Raw genomic sequence first — 26927 nt, forward strand, 5'->3', positions numbered from 1 at the left:
GACTAAAGTTATTGATAAGTAACAACTTCAAGATCTTCAACAATTCATTAACAATGATGACCATCACCAATTCCAAAATCATTTTGTTAGTAAAGTGCTTCAGGGCCTTCTAAATATATGTTAGTTTAGTGCCTAGAAGAGTCCTGCATCAAATTGATGATATAGGAAGAGAGTTTAAGTAACTTGATGAAAGTCTATTACTAGTAAGGAACAACAATAAGGAATATACACAAAAATGTGGGTAGCCTTGCTTTTACCCACAACATTTAACTTTGCATGATGCACAGTAAATACTAAATGTCTATTATCAATGTTTAATAATAATGAAAATAAATAATAAATTCTTATTTTAACTGTCTTATTTTGTAGCTGCTTATAGACATTGATGTTTACTACATTCCACGTTATATAAAAGTATGCCTATTGCCCTTGATAAACTCTTAATGGACTATACATATAATCTCTTAACTGTCATAACACTTAGTCATCTACAACATCAATCAAATACCACAAGTAAGTGATGTAGTAATCCATAACATTAATCAAATACCACAAGTTAACTCACCCACGACAACACAGATTCAAACTGAAGCAAGAATTTTTCTAATCCCTGATCTTTCCTTTCTCCTAAATTACGTGAATCTCAGAGTCTTTAAAGCCTTTAGAAATTCCACTTTTTCCCAAATGAGCTGGCTAAAATTCAGAAAGGTATTAAATTATTTGTAAACTTTCTGCACAAAATAGGAATATTCCAAAATGTATTTGACAAATGTTGAAAATTAGGCATTTTTTTGGCTATCACTTTAAAATGTATACTACCATTTATTATTTTTCAAATATTCACATCACAGGGATCCTTTCTGAGTGTGAAACATTCTGACTTCTCAATGTTAAAGTATTTTTTTAACTGTGGCAAAATACAGGTAACATATATTTCTGTCTAACCATTGTTAAGTGTACAGCCACGTGGTGGTCAACAGTCCCGTCGCTGGGCAAGCCTCCCACCCCCACCTCCAGATGGTCCCCTTTTGTAAAACTGGAGCCCTGCATCCATCACACAATAGCTCCGAGCTGCTTCACCCCCTCAGCCCTTCCCGTCACAGTTTAGTCTCTGGATATATGAGTTTATTCCAGGAACCCCATATTAATGGAATCATACTGCATTTCCCATTTTGTGACTAGGTTATTTAAATAACCATATTGTACTCAAGGCTAATTCATGTTTAAAGATAACAAATAACATTAACAAACAATATTAAATACCTATGCACATAATGACAATGTGTTTGTAAGTTTCCAGTAAGACCTTGGTTTCGCCTTCTGCTTATGTTTTCTTGGAACTGTTTTTACACACTGAGGTAGAGTTTCCTGTATCAGCTTGAAGGGAACTTTGGTGCATTTCTTCCTAACTCACTGTTAGGTAAAACACGTTGGGGGGGTTGGTGCAGCCACGATGATGAAAAAAAAAAAAACACTGGATCCTACAAATATTACATGGTCACCTCATCCATCCATCTCTGCCTCTCTTACTTTTGTGCATCCATCACTATAACAGAAAACCAATGCGTCACTGCAGCTTGGATTCACTAAAGTTAATTACGCTGCTGGAATTACAACCTTAACATCTTAATTTATTTCTTGGAACTATTCTCCTTTTTTATTTTTCACATTTTTTAGTTTAATTGGACAATACAGATATTTATGTCTATTATTAGTATTTAATATTTAACTTAATACAAACATACTCATATACATTTTATAAATATGACTATATACACATTGTGAAATAATCAACAGAGTTGAGATAATATATTGGCACATGTAGATACCATTTTCCTTTATTTCTATGATTTCAATTACAGAAAACAGCTCACTCTAGGGAACCACACCACTGGATGAGATGACCAACAATACAGGGGTCACTGAGTTCCTCCTTCTGGGATTCTCTGACGACCCGAGGATGCAAACCCTGCAGGGTGTCCTGTTTCTCGTGGTTTACCTGGCAGCCCTGTTAGGAAATGGACTCATCATCACGCTCATTACTTGGGATCCTCAGCTTCACACACCCACGTACTTCTTCCTGAAGAATCTGTCACTCATAGATCTCTGCAACATCTCTGTCACTGTTCCTAAATTTGCTCTCAACTCCCTGATGAACAGGAACACAATATCCTTCATTGGATGCATATTGCAGGTGCTGTTCTTTGTGAGTTTTTGTTCTGCTGAACTGGCCATCCTCACAGTGATGTCCTATGACCGCTACATGGCCGTCTGCCGTCCACTGCACTATGAGACCATCATGAACAAGGGGGCCTGTGGGTGGATGGTGGTGGCCTCATACATCAGTGCAGGCATCTCTGGAGCCATGCACTCGGCAGCAACCTTTTACACTACTTTTACTTCCAACAAAATACATCATTTCTTCTGTGATATCCCTCAGATTATTTTGATCTCAGACTCCAAAATGAGCATAAATGAAGCATCAGTGACAGCATTTGTTACAAGTATCTCAGTAGTTTGTTTCCTTTCTATTTTATATTCCTATGTGCACATCTTCTCTGCTGTCTCAAGGATCTCCTCCCTGGAGGGCAGGTCCAAAGCCCTCTTCTCCTGCCTCCCTCATCTGGTTGTTGTGACTGTGTTTTTTTCAACAGGTGCCTTGGCCTACCTGAAGCCAGCCTCTGAGTTGAGGTCAGACCTGGATAGCACTCTGTCTGTGTTTTACACAGTGGTGCCTCCATACCTGAATCCCATTATTTACAGCCTTAGAAACAAGGACATAAAACTGACTCTGGAGAAAGTCCTTGGAATTGTAGCATTTAAGCCAAATTAAATATATTCAGGTAGATTAGAAAGAAGTTTCTCTTTAGTACCAAGGTATATTATTTTAACATTTTAGAATTTATGTGATGGGGATGTATCATAAAATTAACATATAACTTTAGCCACTTGTGATAAGGGATAGAGGTGACATTGAAGGATGTTCTTCAGACACATGGAGAAAATACAGATATCAGTGGAACATGATTATTCTGGTATGTTTTTGACAGTGGCTCACAAAGTCACTTTAGCAGTATTAATAAAAAGAAAACAAATCTAGGCTTCGTAGTAGAAATGCCAACAAATGAAGGTATTAATAATATTTTTATTTTGGGCAATAACTTCAGAAACTATTGCATCAGCAGTGTTCTTTATATACACAATCCAGTGAAATTGGAACAACCTGGGCTTCCACAAATGAGAGTGATTCTACAATTTAGAAAACAAAATTTTCCTATATATTTCCTAGATTTGGGTGATCTTACTGCTGTATCATTTTCTGACCAATGAAGCATGTCCTTCTGTTCCCAGAATCTCAGTGTGCACAGATTGGCCCAGATATGAGCCCCTGCTTCTTGGTGTATAGACTTTTAGACAGAGAAATTTTATCTTTATTGTATCAAAGTGAAGTTTTTCTCCCCTTGCAGGCTCATGTGTAATTAGAAACGGCAGGGCTGGGAGGGCGGAGGGAAGGCTCCTTCCTCCTGTAACTGTGCTTGCTTCCTCCTGATGACAGCCCGGTGCCCAAGGAGGCTCCCGCACATGGTGATGAGGCTGCAGGCCACTGTGTGCTGTGCTCACTCCCTGCTCCACATGCTGCTGACACTGCACGTCCTGATCTGCCTCACGTGCCAACCCTGCTGGGATTCCCTGTGCTCTTCATGATGCTTTGTTTTTTCAAAACCCTCCATCGCACCTAGTTGTAAATTTGTAATTAAGTTCTGTGCAATGTCTGAGATAATGTGACATGAAACTTAAGGGACATGTCCTCATGGTCAGGGGCCCCCATCCTCCTTACCCCATGGTGCTCATGGGATGCAGCTGTGGTGTGGGGCCCTGGGGAGCATGCCCATGAGCCTGGCATCCTGGATATTCACCTAACCAGTGACCCAGCCATTTAGGAATTTCCAACATGTACCTGATGCTATAACCTACTTGTACTCAGGATTTCCTCATTAATGCAATAAAATATATAAAATAATTTAGTATAATAAACACTAGGTAGTAATAAACAAATGCATTCTTATTGTGTATATTATGTTATAAAGAATACTTTTCTACATATCAAATGTAAAAAAACCTGCCTACAGAGGTAGAATTTCCACTGTGACTGCGGGTGTCGGGCTCAGGTGCTGAGAAAGCCAGTCAAATCCAGGTTACCCCAGATGCCTGCCCCCGGAGAGTGTGGCTCTGCTCCTTCCTAGTGTGTATGATGACCCACATGATCCCATACTAATTCTGTGACTCTGTGATCTGTGCATGGAGCAGATGATAAAAGGGTCACTTGGTAAAGCCTGGAATTTCAACCCAATGTTAAGTAGCATTTGCTGGATGTGGTCATTTTCTTTTCCAAGCTCCTTGAGCTTTCTCTCAGTTTACAAAGCTGTCCTCCAACTTTCCTGAGTTCTTTTCCTATAGAAAATTTATCTTTCTGAGAGAAAGAAATGATCCATTCCAATCCTTTCTCCAAGACTTGAGTCTTCTTACAGCTGTTACATTTCTGCTACATGAAGCTCAAATTTCCACACACTTTGGCAAATTAATACTGAATTCTTAAATAGGGTATATCCTGCTCAAACAATTTTTCTCTGGAGTTGTATTATATGTTCTTTACGAGAAGCAGGAATTATTTTAAGCAGTTTCTACACTGCATATTTACAATTATTATTTTTATTTTTCTAATTTAAAAGAACAGTATTACAGTATCACAAGTAATAGAAAAATAATTACATCTATTTCAGTGGGCAGAAGTAAGTTATTATTGCATGAAATTAATCATCCCAGAAAAAAACATTTTACTCTTGCTACATTTTCACAAGCAGTTGTTGTAATTAACCACTAGATTGTAATTTAAAATATTAACATCTGTAAATGAAATATAAATAAAGTGAGTAATTTTTAAAGAACACCTAATCAATATATTTTTTCATTTAAAACCAAGGAATCATGAACCATGATGTCAGAAATGGGCTTAAATAGATTCTTTAGGATATTTCACATAATATGAATATTCATTTAATGTACATGTCTGTGAAAGTAGACATATAATTACTTGTACATATAATTAATATTTTACTAACAATAATTATATATAGTAAAGATCTACTATTTAACTTCTTATACAAATTATTGTTCTAGCTGAACAAGTGTTTTAGATCACTCATAAGCAATGTTTGTACATTTATATACTCAAATGATTAATTTGGTGGCCCAGCATCAGGGATATTTGAGATTTCTTAGCTTAATGTTAAGTTGCTCTGTTGAGCCCGTCATGTTCTCCCCAACCAATATCACAACAGGAACACTTTCCCCTCAATATACTTCCATGCTTATTGTCAGTTTTATTTCCCCAGGGCCCCAGACTACAACCACCACCGTTTGATCTCTCCTGTTCCAACTCTACCCCTCCTGGGTGTTCTTGAAAGGACTTACAGGACACACCACCACCTCATAGATGGAACAATTCACCTTTTCCTTAGAATAACTTGAGGAGTTTCTTCTCTCAGTGAGAGGATAACAGTTCTCCCAGTTCCTGCTGGGATACAGCCTGCTACTAATTTCTATTACATTAGATGAGAACAAACCTTCCTTGAAGAGAATCGGTGAAGACTGAGGACCTTAAAACACATGTGTAATTCCTGTAGTGAGGTAATACTTTATTTTACAGCCTGGATTTTCAGAGATAAACACGTAAGGACCATGTAAGTAACAACTATTTGATATTTGAGGGTGGATGAAAGTTTCCTTATCTGTATTCAAAACATTATTTTTCTAATATATTATCCAATTAAATTACTTTGATCCTTTCTTTGTACATGTGTACACCCTAATACAAAAGTCACATTTATTCTCAAATGAACATGAATATTATTGAATATTTCAACTTTTGCTTCAGATACAATAAAAAAAAACAACCAGAGTTAAAAATGACAGTTGCGAACATAAGGGATAATCAGACAGGCACATATACACATAAAAAGGAAAACAGAATTAGGAATATGATATAGATAAAATCATTTGTAAATATAATCACTTCACAGAAACACAGTAAGTTTGGTTTTTTCCTGCTTTAATGTGTTACTAAATATAACCAAATTTTGCCAGTAAAAATAAAAATGTATACATCATATATGGGACCCTGTAGCTTCTACATTCATTAAGCCTATCCTACAGATGGACAAAATAAATTCTGACACATGCATTTCATTTATGAGAATGTTGTATACATTTTAAATAATGTTATGTATTCATAATACATTGTGATTAGAAATTTCTTATTTACACATAAATTATTTCCACATAGCATTCTACAAGCTAGGAAAGGAAATGACTCACAAGTTCTCACCAATCATATTAAGTAATTATTAGAAGCATTGTTTCTCAAAATTATAATACAAATGAAATGGGTATGTCTTTCTTTATCTCTTGGTCCATGGCTCTCTCTAAATTAGAGGACTTATGGAGAACTCTTTCTCTTCCATTTTTCCCTTACAAAAGATACTGACAAACGTATACATATCTTAGGGCTTTATAAATGTGTGCTTTACAGCATTATCCCCAATACATTGTTGTGCTTTACTCTTGCCAGAAAAATTAAAAATTGTGAGTTTTTAGCACTTAAATTACTTTGATGGGCAGAACTGCAATATGGCCACTAACACATGGCACTTTTATGCAGAGATGCTTCATCATTTCAACTACCTCCATACAAGTGGTGCCCAGAGTTCATTAAAATGACAACAGCATTTCATGCCTCATATTGAGGATTGTCAGACTTCAGGAGGCTGAGCAGGCCTGGAGAGGCCAGACTGAGAAGGAGCCTGCCCACTACCTCTGGCAAAAGCTGCCCATTAGGCCACAGTTAACAAAGCCCTCAGACATGTAAGAGTTTTCAGAGCCACAGAAATCGTTGACACTGACAAAGTATACTGGGAAACGGAGCGATATTTGCTATTTCATTAATGTACATACACAATCCAGGTGCATGTGGAATCTGGAAATGTATTAACATAATTAGGGAATTAGCTGTGCTATATCTCTGATAACTAAGGTGTAGGCAATGAACAGAAGCCAGGAACTAAGTGTTTCATTAATGGCTAAGGGTGTTTAAGACCACCAGGAGAGAGGAGGAGGAAATGTACTTTTTGTTGATGCCTGTAACTTTTTTTCATTAGTTTTGTTCTGGTATCATTAATCTACAATTACATGAAGGACATTATGTTTACTAGGCTCTCCCCTCCACCAAGTCCCCACAACATAATCGTTCACAGTCACTGTCCATCAACATAGTATGATGCTATAAAATCACTACTTGTCTTCTCTGTGTTGCGCAGACCTCCCCATGGCCCCCCACACTATACATGTTAATCATAATGCCCCCTTTCTTTTTTCCCACCCTTATCCCTCCCTTCCCACCCATCCTCCCCAGTCCCTTTCCCTTTGGTAACTGTTAGTCCATTCTTGGGTTCTGTGCTTCTGCTGCTGTTTTGTTCCTTCAGTTTTCTTTTGTTCTTATACACCACATATGAGTGAAATCATTTGGTACTTGTCTTTCTCCACCTGGCTTATTTCACTGAGCATAATACCCTCTAGCTCTATCTATGTTGTTGCAAATTGTAGGATCTGTTTTTTTCTTATAGCTGAGTAATATTCCATTGTGTATATGTACCACATCTTCTTTATCCATTCATCTACAGATGGACATTTAGGTTGCTACCATATCTTGGCTATTGTAAATAGTGCAGCGATAAACATAGGCTTGCATCTGTCTTTTTCAAACGGGAGTGCTGCATTCTTGGGGTGAATTCCTAGAAGTGGAATTCCTGGGTCAAGTGGTATTTCTACTTTGAGCATTTTGAGGAACCCCCATACTGCTTTCCACAATGGTTGAACTAATTTACATTCCCACCAGCAGTGTAGGAGGGTTTCCCTTTCTCCATAACCTCGCCAACATTTGTTGTTTTTGTATTTTGGGTAGTAGCCATCTTTATTGGTGTAGGATGATATCTCATTGTGGTTTTAATTTGCATTTCTCTCATGACAAGAAATGTGGAGCATCTTTTCATGTGTCTGTTGGCCATCTGAATTTCCTCTTAGGAGAACTGTCTATTCAGCTAATCTGCCCATTTTTTAATTGGATTATTTGCTTTTTGTTTGTTGAGGTGTGTGAGCTCTTCATATATTTTGGATGTTAACCCTTTATCGGGTCTGTCATTTATGAATATATTCTCCCATACTGTAGGATACCTTTTTGTTTTATTGATGGTGTCCTTTGCTGTACAGAAGCTTTGAGCTTGATATAGTCCCATTTGTTCATTTTTGCTTTTGTTTCCCTTGCCGAGGGAGATATGTTCAAGAAGAGGTCACTCATGTTTATGTCTAAGAGATTTTTGCCTATGTTTTTTTCCAAAAGTTTTATGGTTTCATGACTTACATTCAAGTCTTTGATCCATTTTGAATTTACTTTTGTGTATGGGGTTAGACGGTGATCCAGTTTCATTCTCTTACATGTAGCTGTCCAGTTTGCCAGCACCATCTGTTGAAGAGACTGTCATTTCACCATTGTATGTCCATGGCCCCTTTATCGAATATTAGTTCACGATATATGTTTGGGTTAATGTTTGGAGTCTCTATTCTCTTCCATTGGTCTGTGGCTCTATTCTTGTGCCAGTACCAAATTGTCTTGAGTACTGTGGCTTTGTAGTAGAGCTTGAAGTTTGGGAGCAGGATCCCCCCCACTTTATTCTTTCTTCTTAGGATTGCATTGGCTCTTCGGGGTCTTTGACTGTTCCATATGAATTTTTGAACTATTTGTTCCAGTTCATTGAAGAATGCTGTTGGTAGTATGATAGGGATTGCATCGAATCTGTATATTGCTTTGGGAAGGATGGCCATTTTCCGATATTAATTCTTCCTAGCCAGGAGCATGGGATGAGTTTCCATTTGTTAGTGACCTCTTTAATTTCTCTTACGAGTGTCTTATAGTTTTCAGGGTAAAGGTCTTTCACTTCCTTGGTTAGGTTTATTCCTAGGTATTTTATTCTCTTTGATGCTATTGTGAATGAAAATATCTTCCTGATTTCTCTTTCTATTAATTTATTGTTAGTGTATAGGAAAGCCACAGATTTCTGTGTGTTAATTTTGTATCCAGAAACGTTGCTGAATGCCGATATTAGCTCTAGTAGTTTCAGAGTGGAGACTTTAGGGTTTTTTATGTACAATATCACGTCATCTGAAAATAGTCACAGTTTAACTTCTTCTTTACCAACCTGAATTCCTTGTATTTCTTTGTTTTGTCTAACTGCCATGGCTAGGACCTCCAGTACTATGTTGAACAACAGTGGGGAGAGTGGGCATCCTTATCTTGTTCCAAATCGTAGAGGAAAACCTTTCACCTTCTTGCTGCTCAGTATGCTGTTGGCTGTGGGATTATCATATATGGCCTTTATTATGTTGAAGTACTTGCCCTCTATACCCATTTTTTTGAGAGTTTTTATCATGAATGGATGTTGAATTTTGTTGAATACTTTTTCAGCTTCTATGGAGATGATCACGTGGTTTTTGTCTTTCTATTTGTTGATGTGGTGGATGATGTTGATGGATTTTCAAAAGTTGTACCATCCTTGCATCCCTGGGATGAATCCCACTTGGTCATGGTGTATGATCCTTTTGATGTATTTTTGAACTCGCTTTGCTAATATTTTGTTGAGTGTTTTCGCATCTACATTCACCAGGGATATTGGTCTGTAATTTTCTTTTTTGGTGGGGTCTTTGCCTGGATTTGGTATTAGGGTGATGTTGGTTTCATAGAATGAGTCTGGGAGTATTCCCTCCTCTTCTATTTTTTGGAAAACTTTAAGGAGAATGGGTATTATGTCTTCTCTGTATTTCTGATAAAATTCCGAGGTACATCTATCTGGCCCGGTGGTTTTGTTCTTTGGTAGTTTTTTGATTACCACTTCAATTTCGTTACTGGTAATTGGTCTGTTTAGATTTTCTGTTTCTTTCTGGCTCACTCTTGGAAGGTTGTATTTTTCTAGGAAGTTGTCCATTTCTCCTGGGTTGCCCAGCTTGTTAGCATATAGGTTTTCATAGTACTCTCTATTAAGTCTTTGTATTTCTGTGTGGTCTGTCGTGATATTTCCTCTCTCATTTCTGATTCTGTTGATGTGTGCTGACTCTCTTTTCCTCTTAATAAGTCTGGCTAGAGGCTCATCTAATTTGTTTATTTTCTCAAAGAACGAGCTCTTGGTTTCATTGATTTTTGCTATTGTTTTATTCTTCTCAATTGTATTTATTTCTTCTCTGATCTTTATCATGTCCCTCCTTCGGCTGACGTTAGGCCTCATTTGTTCTTCTTTTTCCAATTTCGATAATTGTGACATTAAACCATTCATTTCCGATTTTTCTTCCTTCTTTAAATATGCCTGGATTGCTATATACTTTCCTCTTAAGGTTGCTTTTGCTGTATCCCACAGTAGTTGGGGCTTTGTGTTGTTGTTGTCGTTTGTTTCCATATTTTGCTACATCTCCATTTTAATTTTGTTATTGATCCATTGATTATTTAGGATCATGTTGTTCAGCCTCCATGTCTTTGTGAACCTTTTTGCTTTCTTTGTACAATTTATTTCTAGGTTTATGCCTTTGTGGTCTGAAAACTTGGTTGGTAGGATTTCAATCTTTTGGAATTTACTGAGGCTCTTTTTGTATCCTAGTATGTGGTCTATTCTGGAGAATGTTCCATGTGCACTTGAGAAGAATGTGTATCCTGTTGCTTTTGGCTGTAAAGTTCTGTAATGTCTATGAGGTCCATCTGTTCTAGTGTGTTCTTCAGTGCCTCTGTGCCCTTACTTATTTTCTGTCTGTTGGATCTGTCCTTTGGAGTGAGTGGTGTGTTGAAGTCTCCTAAAATGAATGCATTGCATTGTATTTCCTCCTTTAATTCTCTTAGTATTTGTTTCACATATGTTGGTGCTCCTGTATTGGGTACATACATATTTATAATGGTTATATCCTCTTGTTGGACTGAGCCCTTTATCATTATGTAATGTCCTTCTTTATCTTTTGTTACTTTCCTTATTTTGAAGTCTATTTTTTTCTGTTACTAGTATTGAAACACCTGCTTTTTTCTCTCTTTAGTTTGTGTGAAATATCTTTTACCATCGCTTGAATTTAAGTCTGTGCATGTCTTTGGGTTTGAGGTGAGTCTCGTGTAAGCAGCATATGGATAGGTCTTGCTTTTTTATCCATTATATTACTCTGTGTCTTTTGATTGTTGCATTCAGTCCATTTACGTTTAGGGTGATTATTGAAAGGTATATACTTATTGCCATTGCAGGCTTTATGTTTGTGGTTACCAAATGTTCAAGGTTAGCTTCTTTACTATCTTACTGTCTAACTTAGCTCGCTTATTGAGCTATTATAAACATGGTCTGATGATTCTCTACTTCTCTCCCTTCTTATTCTTTCTCCTCCCTTCTTCATATTTTGGATGTTTTGTTCTGTGCTCTTTTTAGGAGTGCTCCCATCTAGATCAGCTCCTGTAAGATGCCCTGTAAATGTGGTTTGTGGCAGGCAAATTCCCTCAACTTCTGCTTGTCTGGGAATTGTTTAATCCCTTGTTCATATTTAATGATAATCGTGCTGGATACATTATTCTTGGTTCGAGGCCCTCTGTTTCATTTCATTAATTATATCATGCCATTGTCTTCTGGAGCCCTGTAATTTTGAGTTAGAATTTGTGCCATCACTCCTACCTAGGACAGGAAGTTTCCTATGTGTTATGAAACAGCTGAAACTGTAAGTGATGGAACAATGACATCTAAAGTAAGCAAATAGTCTTGCAAATTAACCTGAAAATGTAGAAGACACATAGTATGTGATAATTAACTCAATTAAAAAACACATCTAGGAGTATTTAAACATGGCTGTAATTGAGATAATGTTCTCTCCTTCCCCTTCACTCATCAATATTTAAGGGAACAAGCTGCACACGTATAAACACACCATGTCTGTCCTGAGTAAATGGTGATAACTACTGCATTGAAGTTGTTAGCAGTAACCAGATGGACCGATCCTATATTTCTATTATCTAACATATATTTTGGGCTATATAAACAACCTTTCATTTAGGTTATACACACATTGCCCCCTTTCTGCCATGAACTCTCCGTGCTGTGCTTTGTGTTTTTGCAGAGGAAAGGCAGGAATGGAAACCAGAAGAACCACTTTCCAGTATCATCTCTGCCTTTTACAGGCCATGCCCCATGACACTGGGGGAGTTCAGGGAGCTGTTGGCCTCTCTTTGTGTTACTGTCCTCAGCTGTGAAATGAGAGTAGTATGTAAATCTTCTTCTGTTTACTGAGGAAATTAAAATTAATAATAAATAACATGTTCAGCATCACCAACAATTCAGTGTTGATGATGACCATCACCATTGCCAAAATCTTCCAGTCAACAAAGGGTTTCAGTCACTTATTTACATTAACTAATTTAGTGTCTAGAACAGATCTGCAAGAAGTGAGAAAACAAACACAAGGGTTTACACAACTTGGCAACTGCCTATGTGTGGTGAGCTGCAGTGAGAAGGGCACAGTTCTGACTTCTGTAGCTTTGCTTTTTCAATCACTATACTTAACTTTCTGAGGCACAATAAATACTAAGCAAATGTTACCTGTTTTTTGTCTTATTTAGTATCTGTTTATAGTGAATGTTTACCTTGTGGCAAATACTGTGCACACAGTACTCAAATTGCTGAATAAATTTCTATAGGACTTCACTTATAACCTATTGTTAATTAGCTGTAAAATTTAGTCACTTAAAATATTCACAAAGTTTCACAAAGTAATTCACCCAGTTCAAGGCAGACAGATTGAAAACCAAAATATTTCTAACCCCTGGTCCTTTCTTCTATGTTCTACTGATTCTCAGACTCTTTATTATGAATCAATACAGAATTCCCCCTTTATTTCCAATGAAGCTGACTAAAATTTAGAAGTTCATGAAATTAATATCGTTTGTACAAATTAGAAGTGTTCTGATAATGGGAATATTTATCTGGCTATTATTTTAGAATGTACCTTACAATTTATGTTTCATACTTCATTCATTTCAGAGATATCATTGTTGAAAGTTAGAAGGTTTTTAAACTAATATATTTTGGGAAATGGCAGGAACAATAAGAACTCTTAACTATTTTTAACTGTATTTCTGTGCTGGTGACTACACTCACATTGCTGGGCATCCATTCACCATCCATCTCCAGAACTATTTCATACTGAGAAGCTGAAACTCTAACCTCATAAAGCATAACTGCACATTCCATTCTCCGCAAGACCTCAGCAATCATCATGTGCTTTCTGTGTAGAGACACTTCCTGTAGCTACCACACTTCAATGGAATCACTGTGTTAATCATTTCTAACTAGATTATTTGATGGATTCAAAACTCATTCATCTTCAAAGACAATAAAACCAAGAAGTAAAATTAAAACCTATGAACAAGTAAATAATTTTGCAGGAACACCTTGGTCTTTGCCTCCTACTTTGGTTTCATTTGAAACTCTTTTATACGGATATGCTGGAGTTTCTTCTAACGGCTAGACGTGTATTTTGAGCATAACTTACTTTGTGTTAGTGGATATTACCTTGGTAATTTGATAAAGCCATTATTGGGAAACATCACATAAATTTGCAAATGCTGAAATATCAACCCATTCATCCATCACAGATGTTGTCACACATACATGAGCCAGTCACAATAACACAAAACCAATAAATAGATCAGTGCAACTGAGAATTTGAAAGAATAATCTCCATCCTTAGACATACAAATTAATACCTTAATTTTGAAAGAACCCACTACATGTATGTTATTTTTCCTGCTTTTTGAGGTATAAGAAAATAAAAATATTGTATATATTTATAGGGTTCAACTTGATACATAGGCATACATATACTTTCTATATATATAAATAGACACACATGGTTTGTGAGATATTGACCACAGGTAAGATAATCAACACATCCATTAGCACAAGCAGGCAGCATACTGTTTTCTTTCTGTGTGTTGGTTGCAGTACACAGCTTACTCTTTGGGAGCCACTGGATGTCAATCAACCACACAGGTGTCACGGAGTTTTTTCTTCTGGGATTGTCTGATGATCCAAGAATTCAAACCCTACATGGTGTCCTGTTCCTCATGGCTTACCTGGAGGCCCTGTTTGGAAATGGACTCATTATTACCCTTATTACTTGGGATTCTCAACTTCACACACCCATGTACTTCTTCCTGAAGAACCTGTCATTCATAGATCTCTGCTACATTTCTGTCACTGTTCCAAAATTCATTCTTAACTCTCTGATGAAGAGGAACAAAATATCTCTCCTGGGATGTGTTTTCCAAGTCCTTTTTAATCTGAGTTTTGCTTTGGCTGAAGTAGATATTCTCACAGTGATGTCCTATGACTGCTACGTGGCCATCTGCCATCCACTGCACTATGAGACCATCATGAACAAGGGGGCTTGTGGATGGATGGTGGTAGCTTCATACATCAGTGGAGGGGTCTCTTGAGCCATGCACATGGCAGCAGCGTTTTCCACAACTTTTACTTCCAACGAAATGCATCATTTCTTCTGTGATATCCCTCAGATAATTTTGATCTCAGACTCCAATATGAGCATAAATGAAGCATCAGTTTTAGCATTCACTGCAAGTATTTCACTAGCTTGTTTCATCTTCATTTTATATTCCTATGTGCACATATTCTCTTCTGTCTTAAGGATCTCCTCCATGGAGGGCAGATACAAAGCCCTCTCCACCTGCCTCCCTCATTTGGTTGTTGTGACTGTGTTTGTTTCAACAGGTGCCTTGGCCTATCTGAAGCCAGCTTCTGAGTCAAGGACCATTCTTGATAATATTTTGTCTATATTTTACACAGTGGTGCCTCCGTCTTTGAATTCCATCATATACAGCCTAAGAAACAAGGATATAAAAGTAATTCTGGGAAAAGTCCTAGGAATTGTTGCATTTAAGTTAAATTAAATATATTTGTGTAGTTTAAAAAGAGATTCTTCATTCTTAAGACACATTATTTTTTCAAATTTTTCCGTTTACCCAGGTTAGATGTATCTTAGCAATAATGTGGTATGTTAGCTCTTTGGGATTAGTGATAGAGCTCCCATTGCAGAATATTATTCAGAGAAACAGAAGGAAACAAATATCAGTGGAGCACAATTAGTGTGGTATGTTTGGACAGTGGTTAACAACATTTACTTAGCAATATATATATAGAATTTTAAAACCTAGATTTTCTAACTGATAACACAGAAGTTACTAATATACTTTTTAATTCAATGTTTTTTATAGTATTGCCTTGACTGCTTTCTTTACTAGATATAATCCAATGTAATTTGTACAACCTGGGTCTCCAGAAGCCAGAATGATGCTACATTTTAGAAAGATATGTATTTCCTCAGTGTTGAGTGGCCTTCCTACAGTATCATTTCCTAGCAAGTGGGAGCACATCCATCAGGTCCCGGGATCTCTGTGCTCAGCACAGTCCAGGTATGAGATGCTTGCCATTGGTATTTTTATCATCAGCCTGAGAAATATCCTTTTATCATTATAATGTATAAGTGAAGCTTCCCTACAACTCCAATGCACGTAAAGAGAAATTGCTAGGAAGGGAGGCCGGAGGAAAGCTTCCTTTTTCCTAGTGTTTCACTTCTTTCCTCTTGAGAACAGCCGGCTGCCCATACGTGAGCCTCCACAAGGTGATGAGGCTGAGGCCGCCTGCGCACCATGCTGTCCCACTGCACCCCCACACTGCTCACAGTGCACATTCAGCAAGCGCTACGAGTCAGGAGTGCTTTGATTTGCCTGTGCTGCTCATGAAATTCTGTTACTACACAAGGCCGCCATTGCAGCTCTTTGTGTACATTTTATTAAGGTCAGGGAACAGTCTGACTCAAAGGGATACGGAAGCTGAGAGAGCTGTCCTCACAGCTCAGGGTCTGCTCCTTACCCCTATGATACTAACAGGAATACGGCTGTGGTGTGGAGCCCTGGGGAGCATGCATATGAAACTGGCATCTACCGGCCCATGACAACAGAAGTGCCCGTCTAAATGAACCAAATGACATGTACAGGAATTTCACATTGCACAAACGAAACTAGCATAATGCTAAAAACTAGTATTATGATTTATTGATGACAACATTGAGGAAAAAATTATTCAGGTAATTACCACCATAAGCAAAAAGAAACTGACATAAAGTAAAACTCATAGAATGGTTTTACTTATTAAAAAACAATGTTCCTTGTTTGGAGACAGGTTACATGCGGTTTGAAGCTGGGATATGTTATTTATCAGTCCATCAGTCAGGGTGTCCGGGGTACATCTGGTCACTGTCTTACATGCCTGTGTACTTCCTGGCGCCATCTGTGCATGAGAAGAGGCAACATCTCAGACTATCACTCACTCTCCAAAGGAATTCTGGCAAGGACACGGGAATGAAGTTCTATTTTACACTTTGCTATAAAGAAAAAATTACGAGTGCGGACATAATTCAAAGTCAAATACAGAAAAATCTCTGTACATACATTGACCTGAGATATATTGAAAATACACTATAATGTTTCTCATAGGTTACACCTAAGTCATGATTAAAGAAAAATTCTCAGTGAAATAAGCCAGGTGGAGAAAGACAAGTACCAAGTGATTTCCCTCATAAGTGGACTATAAAAACAAAGGAAAAGTGAAGGAACAAAACAGCAGCAGAATCACAGAACCCAAGGATGGACTAAGTTACCAAAGGGAAAGGGACTGGGGAGGATGCGTGGGAAGCCAGGGAGGGATAAGGGAGGGGGGAGAAAGGGGGCATTACGATTAGTATGTATAATGTGGGGGGAGGCACGGGGAGGGCTGTGCAACACAGAGAAGACAAGAAGTGATTTTACAGCATCTTACTAAGCTGATGGATAGTGACCATGAAGGGGTATGTGGGCGGTCTTGGTGAAGGGGGAAGCCTAGTAAACATAATGTACTTCATGTAATTATACATTAATGATACAAAACTAAAAAAAAGAAAAATGGTCATGTTTAACCTTATATATAACAAATTTTAAAAGAATCAATATCAAAGGTCACATCATTATCTGAAAATTTAAAGAAACAGGTAACTTATCACAAAGAAAAGAGAATAAACAATATAGAACAGATAATATTAGTAAAAAGTAAATTAAAAAATACAACACATTACAAATGCTTAAAATGGAAGAATGCTGGAACTTTGAAAACACTAATAAAATTAATAAAACCATTTTGAAACTGATTTTGTAGTAATAAAGAGTCAAAGGAGGCTTCTACTCTTTCGATGTGTTTTGTTGCTTTTCTTGTGTGGTCAATAAAGGGGTATATTTATATCATATTTTATTTACATATGCTTTTATGAATTTACAATTTTATGGGAAAATCAACCAAGATCAAAATAAGTTTTATGTCAAAATATAAAATATTGGATAAATGAAACATTATTCTAATATACAACTTTACCAAAATTGACATAAGAAAAATAATCTTTTTGTATTTATGAAATTAATTTTCAATTAAAAAACATTCTAAATGAGAAAACTCAAGATGTCATTATTGAATTGACCCTTGCTCCTTCCTTGGGGACCTGATGACCCTGGGATTCCATGACAGCCCTGGGCCCCTGTGAGCTGTGCAGAGAACTTGACCTTGATGTTAACAAGTATTTCCCTGATTGGATCATTGTCTTTTCTCAGCTCCTTGAGCTTCCTTCCAGTGGAGAGAGATGACTTCCAGTTTCTCGAGCTCCTTCTCAGAAAAGATAATCTCCTTTAGATATAATAAGAGGTTCTCTGCAATTCTTTCTACACTTCTTAAGATTTCTTCTTGTAGAAGCTGCATATCTGTTAAGTGCACCTCATATTTCTACACACTTTGGAGGCTATTTCTGGAGTTCTAAGCAGAGTATTTCCTTCTCAAACAATTTTCTCTAGATATGAATTTTATATTCTTTATGTGATTCGGGCAGTAATACAAGCAGCTACTCACACATTGTACATTTGCAATGATTACTTTACATCAGTGTAAAGAGAAAAGATGCCAGAATTTAACTAATATAGTAGGGGTAAGATCATCACTTTCAGAAGGAGGAAATAGTAATTATATGACATTATTTCTGTCTGCAGAAAACACATGTTAATCTTGTTATATAATTAAAATTAGTTTTGTCTAGTCATCAGATCCTAATTTAAAAATATTAATATCTGTAACTGAAATATAAATAAAAAAACAAAATCTGTGATTTGAAGATACATGCACCCCGATGATTACTGAAGCATTGTTTATAATACTCAACACAGGACAACACACAAACTGTCCATCAAGGTGAGTGGATAAAGAAGAGGTGGTACATATCCATAATGGAATGTTATTCAGTTATAGAAAATATTGAAATCTTGCCATTTGTGAAAACATGGGTGGACCTAGAGGGTATTATGTTATGTGAAATAAGTTGGGCAGCGACAGAGAAATGCCATAGATTCCACTTATTTGTGGAATATGAGAACTAAACAAAATGAACAAAACAGCAGTAGATTCATTGACACTGAGAAGTAACTAGTGGTTCCCATGGGGGAGGGTATGAGGTCTGTGGGTGAAATAGGTAAATAGGTTAAAGAGGCACAACATCTTAATCATTATAAAATTAGTCATGGTGATGAAAGTACAGCATAGAGAATATAGGCCGTAATCATGTAACACCTTCCCGTGTTGAAACATAGCAACTACTTTAGTTGGGGTGAGCATTAGTAATATATATAATGGTCAAATCACTGTTTTAAAACATGAAACGAATATAATATTGTATATAAACTATAATTTTCAAAAAAAGGAAGGAAGGAAAGAAACTTTTAAAGAAATACTAGGTTATATAATTTTGGTATAAAACTAAAAGACACATGCACTGTAAAGTCAGGAATAAGCTTAAATGGACTCTAATATATCCCATATATTATGAATATTCAGTTAAGGGTATATGTCTGTGTAAGTACACATATAGAAACATATAAGAGACCTAATACTTAACATTTATTTATAAAAATTATAGATCTAGGTAACAGATTTTTATAATGGTTCATAGGCAAACTATTTTTTTTTAGCTCAGCATCAGGGATTTAACTCTCTTGGAGGCTTCTTAGCTTAACGATGGGCTTTTATTAAGCCAGTCTCTTTCTCAGAAACCAACATCACAAAAGAAATACTTTCCCTTAAGTTGACCTGGGGATTCACTCTCTGCTTTAATTCCCCAGGTTGCCAAACTACAGCTCCCTCTCCTGTTCCATCTCCCATCTCCTCGGTGTTCTTGAATGGAATTAGGGGACACATCACCACCTTATAGTTACAACAATTCACCTTTTCCTCAGACCACACAGAAATGGTTCTTCTCACAGGAGGGTAACTGAGTTCACCCTGTTCCTGTTGAGACACAATCCACCAGCTCTTTCTACTACACTGGATGAGAACAAATCTTCCTGGATGAAGAGAATCTCTGAAGATCAGAGCATTCAAGTCACATGTGAAATTGCTGGAATAAGGATGTTAGCCCCTTCTTTATCCCATACTGTCAGAGACTGATCCATTGTCACCATGTAAGTAACATCTATATGGCACTTTTGAAGAGATAAAATACTCTTATCTAGAGAAGAAAAATTATTATTTTGTTAACATATTTTGCAATTAAATGGCTGTATGTGCTCCTTTTCCTTGTAGATATTTAGACTTTGATTTAACAACTATGTTTATTCTAAAATGAACTTGAATATTATTAAAAACTACAATTATTTTATCTCAGATACAACTAAAAGAGAAAATCCCTAGAGTTACAACAAAAGTGTGAGCTTATGGAAAAAGACACACACAAAAGCTCATGCTTGCATGCCTATACATGCACACAAACACACACACACACACACACACACACACAAATAGTAAAATTTGCTTAGGAATGTGATATGAATTGATTTTGCCCAATTGTAATGAACTCACTAGAATTCAGTACATGGAAAATTTTTCTGTCTAAATGTACTTCTAAGTATAACACATAAAATGTTAAAATCAAATATTCTCACTTCTAACCCACAATAACCTGTAGAATATGTTACCTCTGCTCACACATTCTTAAAATTCATCTACTCCCAAATATACTATTAAAATAAATTCTGGGAATGTTTTACTTTTAATATAAGAACAAATTAGTGTACATTTTAAGTTACTGTTACATATTCGAAATATATTCCCATTAGAATGCTTTGTATTTACACATAAATTAATCCTATGGGTCATTCTGCAAGCCAGGAAGGGAAATTATTTGCTATCTATCACCAATCATTTTTAAACAATTAAGAGATACAGCATTTACTGAAATTATAATGCAGAAACAAATGGGTTTGCTCTCTCATTTTCCCTGTGACCATGTCTCACTCTAAAATAGTAGATTTAGAGAGAACTCTGTCACTCTTGTAGCCTCCTCTTACAAAAGAAATTATCTGACAAATGTATTCCCATCTCAGGGCTCTTTAATATATTTTTAGAGTACTACCTCCTTTGTAGGACTATGCTTCCTCCTTGTCAGAAAACAGACAATTGTATGTTTTCAGCCCTGAAATTATTGTAGAATTGCAGTGTGGACACTAAAACACAGCGCTTTTATGTAGAGATGCTTCAGTTCAATCTACCACCGGGATAGGTGTGTCCAGTGTCCACAAACATGACAACGAGTATTTCACATCTCAGCACTCGGATGCTCTGGCTCAGGGAGTGTCAGAGCCCGGAGACTGGACAAAGTGGGAGGGGCTGACCTGAGAATGAGGCAGCCTTGTCTTTGGCAAATACTGCACCGTTGGGACAGTGTGGATCCAGTCTTTGGACATGCTACGGTTTTCTCAGTCACAGCTACTGATGACTCTGTGACACATAATGTGGGAAGACTGAGCTATATTTGCTGATTCACACACACATGCAACCCAGCTGCACATGAGATTGGGAAATCCATACAGTCAGGGAGTAACAGAGATGTTTCCACCCCAGCTACATGGGCTGCATTTCATTAATGGATCCTTTGTGATTCATGAAATTGTTTGGTCTTTATTAAACCATTTTGAAATGAGGAAGAATTGGCTGTATTACATCACTGACAATTAAGGCACAAGAACGGAACAAATGTCAGGAATTGTTTCTTCCAATAAAAGGTGATGGTAATCAATATGATAGCCAGAGAAAGAGGACATACAATTTTTGCTGAGAACTGTAATTTTGAGTTAGAATTCTTACCATTCATCCTACTTAAGACAATATATTTCTTATTAGTTAAGAAATAATAGGACTATAGGTGGCAAAACTATGCCATCCAGACCCAGAATGAAGTAAGCAGACTTTGAGAAGAAAATATTCTGAACATGTTAACATAAATAACATGTGATCTACAAAAAAATTCTTATTTTTAAACACAAGAATTTAACATACCTCTAATTGAGATGAGGTTTCCCTTCCTCCCCGTCACTCGCCAATATTTAAGTGCACCAGCTGCTCATGACCACACCATCTGCCCCAGTGAGAATGGCAGGAACTGAAGTGGAGCTGCAGCAGTGATCCACTGGCTAGGTCTCATTTTCCAATCATTAAAATGTATTTTGTGTTAAAAAGTAATCTTTTTATTCGTTACTAAACTACATTTAGAGCCTCCAGGCTGCCAACAGCTCCTTATACTGTGCAACTTTGCAGAGAACAGACAGGCACAGAAGTAAAAAAAAAACACTTCCCCACCCACTCTGGCATTTACTTGCTTTTCCCCTTGACATTGGGGCAGGAGGCAGGGAAGCTGTCCACCTACCTATGTATTACTATTCTCACCTGTGACGTGACAATAATATTGGTGCCTTACATTCTTGTTTGCTGAACAGATTAAAATTAATAATAAGCAATCTTCAACAACTCAAAGTTTATACTATCCCCATTGCCAAATCTTGTTTTAATATTGTGCTTCAAAAACTTTTGAGTATCTATTAACAAATTCAGTACCTAGAATAGTCCTGAAATAAAACAATTACTTAGGAGCAGAAGGTTTATGTAATTTAGCAAATGTCCGTAGTCTGTGAGGAACAATGGGAACTCACACACCTAAAAATTTTGGCTTCAGCAGCCTTGCTTTTTGCCACTATATTTTACATTTCATCAGAAACAATAAATATTAAATGATTGTTACCTATTATACAAATTTTCTTATTTAGTAGCTTTTTATACACTGAATTTTTACCTGTGTCAGATAGTGAATACAGATTATGCCCCTTCTAGTTCATAAACCCATGGGACTTCACATTATAATCTCTTACTAACTAGATCTAAAACTAAGTCATCTAACATATTAGGCAAGTTTTACAAGGTAACTCGTGAGTAGAAGACACTCAGATTGTAAACTAGACACTTTCTAATCCCTGGTCTGTGTTCTTTCTGCTACATTAAACTAATTCACAGAGACTTCATTATAAGCCTGAAAAGGATTTCCCCCTTTTCTCCAAACGACCTGTCTGAAATTCAGAAGTTTCTTAAAATTTAAAAATATCTCCTGCACAAATCAGGAAATTTCTGAAAAACTTCTGACATGTAGGAAAACAATATGATTTTCAGGGTGTTTTCTTAAAAATACACCCTAACATTTACCCTTCCTGACCCATTCATTTTAGAGGGAATGCATTTTGAAAGTATAAAAAAAAACCCACTTTTACACATCTAGGCTAAATTATTTGTAACTATGGCAAAATACCAATGACATATGATTTCCATCATAAATAGTTTTATGTGTACAGCCTGGTGGTCAGCAACCATGTTCACTGTCCATCTCCGGAACTGTTTACCTTTGCAAGACTGAAACTCTGTACCCACTAAACAAGAATTCCAAGTTCCATTACCAACTCCTCACCTCCCAATCACCATTTAATCTGTGTTCATAGGAATTGAACTACACTAGGTACCTCATACAAGGGGGATCACACAATATTTGTCATTTTGTGATGCAATTTTTTAAATTAGTATAAGGTTCTCATGGCTCATTAATCCATAAAGTTATAAATAAAACCAACAAGAAAACTAATTATTATGCACATAATGAAAATATTTAAATAAATTTCCAGAAATTCCTTGGTTTTAGCTTGCTGTGTTGGTTTTATTTGAAATTATAATGATGCACTGGAGTTTCTGGTAACAGCTGAAGAGAAATTCCGAGCATGTTACTCACTGTTGTGAATCATGTTGGTGAAGTGACACAACCATGATGGAAACATTAACACCACAGAAACTGATAAACACTGAAAGATCAGCTCATCCTATTATCCCAGCACTTGCTAAACATGGATGAACCCATTACAGTAACATAAAACCAATCTCTCTCTGCAACTGGGATGTAGAAATATTAATATCCTCAATTAGAAACAACCAAATAGCTTAAATTTCTTAGAAGCTGTTCCATTTATTTTTTTTGTAACTTTTGAGAGTCTATTAGACAAACAAAATTTTATGTATTTTACGTGTAACTTGATATGTAAATATACATATATATATATATACATACTTATATGTGTAGTTATACACAAGCATATTGTGAAATAATCAGTGCAGAGAATGTATGTATTTACACGGGAAGGTAAATTTTTCCTTCTTTTCCATGTGTTTGATTACAATATACAGATCACTCAGAGAACTTGCCATTGAACAAGATGATCAATCACACTGGAGTAACTGAGTTTCACCTTCTGGGATTCTCTGAGGACCCGAGGAGGCAAATCCTCCATGGTGTCCTCTTCCTCATCGCTTACCTGGCAGCCCTGTTAGGAAATGGACTCATCATCACGCTCATTACTTGGGATCCTCAGCTTCACACACCCATGTACTTCTTCCTGAGGAACCTGTCACTCATAGATCTCTGCTTCATCTCTGTCACTGTTCCTAAATATGTTCTCAACTCCCTGATGAACAGAAACACAATATCCTTCCTTGGATGTATTTCACAAGTGCTTTTTTGTTTGAGTTTTGCTTCTGCTGAAGTAGCCATCCTCACAGTGATGTCCTATGACCGCTATGTGGCCATTTGTTGTCCACTGCACTATGAGACCATCAGGAACAAGGGGGCCTGTGGGCGGATGGTGGTGGCTTCATACATCAGTGCAGTGGTCTCTGGAGCCATGCACACTGGAGCAACATTTTCCACAACTTTCACTACCAATATGATCCATACTTTCTTCTGTGATAACCCTCAGATTATTTGGATCTCAGACTCCAAAATCAACATAAGCGAACTGTCAGTGTCAGCATTCACTGCAAGTATCTCACTAGCTTGTTTCATCTCTATCTTATATTCCTATTTGAACATCTTCTCTGCTGTCTCAAGGATCTCCTCCCTGGAGGGCAGGTCCAAAGCCCTCTCCACCTGACTCCCTCATCTGGTTGTTGTGACTGTGTTTGTTTCAACAGGTGCATTGGTCTACCTGAAGCCATCCTCTGAGGTGAGGTCAGACCTTGATATCACTCTGTCTGTGTTTTACGCAGTGGTGCCTCCATCATTGAATCCCATCATTTACAGTCTTAGAAACAAAGATTAAAACTGACTCTGAGAATAGTCTTTGGAATTGTAGTATTTAAGACTATTTAAATACAATTCGGTAGTTCAGGGAGAGGTGCTCTTTAGTTCCACAAACGTTATTTTGAACTTTGCCACTGATATAATGGGTATGTATCACAACATGAATGTACCATTTGAAGCATTTCAAATTATTGATAGATCTATCATTGCAAAATGTAGATGAGAAATATGGAAACAATAACATTAGATATATAAGTGGAACACTATTATTGTGCTGTGCTTTGGGCAGTAGCTAGTAATTATCACATATAAATAGTATAAACAGTATAACAAAGACAATATCAGTAAAAAGCAAAATAGCAAATAAAGCTTGCATATGTTAAACATTGGTAAAAAGATTGGAAGTGTGAAAACACTAATAAAATTAAGAAATTCCTGATGAAACAGATGAAGAAATAGTCTAGTTACTACCTCTTGCAAAGGGTCAAAGTAAGGTTTCTATTCTACTCAAGATGTGTTCTATTGGTTTTCATAAGTGATCCATGTAGGGTATATTAATTTCATTATCTTTCATAGATTTATACTTGTGAGGGGTGTAATTTTTATGGGAAAATATTTCATGAAGGTATAATTACAAATATTACACCATACATATAAAATTATAAAAATGAAACACCATTCTAAGCATCTTCAGCAAAGTTAACATAAGAATATAATAGAAGAAATATTTCTGCATCTTTTAAATAAATCAAAATTTCAAATAACACATTCTACATGAGATGATTCAAAACACCATTATTTAATTCTAACAAATATTTGAGAAAAATAGATCTCATAGAATAAAGGCATAGTATAGAGAATATACTCATTCAGTGTTGAACATTTTCTATGTTGACAGATAGTAATGACACTAGTAAGGGTGAGGATTTAATTAAGTTTATAACTGTTGAACAACTACATTGCATATTTTAAACAATATTATACTGTACATCAACTATACTTCATGAAAAGTATATCAAAAATGAATCAAAGCTATTTGAGTAAAATTCAATAACCCCTTCTAATTAAAAATATCTCAGAAAAAAGGAATGCTAGGACCATGTTTTTTCTAATAAAGAGTAACTATAGCAACAAACATCAAACTTCAAACATAAATTTGAAATATTCTTTTCTTCTGTTATGAATGCAAGAAAAACATATTGATGTTATAATTCAATCTTACTCTGAATTTCCTGGACAATGTAGTAAGATGTAGAAAATAATAATTTATATAACAAACACTGGGAAAAAAAGAAACAAAATTGTACCTGTTGTGTAAATTATCAAAAGTATTCTACCACAAAAGAAGAAGGAAAACCTGCTATTTGCAACAAAATGGATAAACCAAGAAGATATTGTACTAAATGATCTAGGCCAGAGAAGGACAAATACTGTATAAACTCACTTTCACATAGGTGTTAAAATAGACAAACTCATAGAAGCAGCGGTTTAAGTGGCATTCACCAGGAAGTGGGGAGGGAGGATGATGGTCAAACGGACTTAGGTGAAGGCCAAGGATAGAAAACTTTCAGTCATGCACGATGAGTAAGTTTTGGAGATGCACTATTCAGCATACAGTCCATAGCTGACAATACCCAATAGGATGGAAGGTTAAGGGAAGACTGTGTTGTAACAGAATTCTTGCTGAGGAAATGTATTTGGGCTTATTAATAATCTGTTTCTTTCCCCAATCTAAGACTGGTGGACAACCATGATGTGAAATAGAGATTTTGAGAAGACAGAAATATCCTGATAAATGAAGAAATGGAATAATATACAGGGGGATGTGAATATAAAGATTATCTTCCCAAATTGAGCAACCAATGAATGGAATCATGTATTGCTGTTTCTGTATTATTTACCACATGTACCTTGGCTTTTCTAAGCACATATGATTGCACGTTGTTGACAATCGACATAACCAGTGTTTTGCAATTACCCTCATATTTTCAGACAGAGAACGTAATGAGTATTTTCCCAATGACATTAATTGTTACACTCTGAATAGATTATTCCCAATGTTTTAACATTTTCTCCCTTTGACAAAGAGAAATGTGCAATATAGAGTCAGCCTGCATCTCTGAGAGAGTTTCCTTGGGAGGAGGTTTCTACGTTGCCAACACGCTCTTCCTCCTTTTTCTCAACTCACCACTTTTATGCATTTTTAAAGCACTTAGACTTATTCGAAT

The sequence above is a fragment of the Manis javanica genome, chromosome 14 (assembly GCF_040802235.1).
Source record: "Manis javanica isolate MJ-LG chromosome 14, MJ_LKY, whole genome shotgun sequence".
Lineage (NCBI taxonomy): Eukaryota > Metazoa > Chordata > Mammalia > Pholidota > Manidae > Manis > Manis javanica.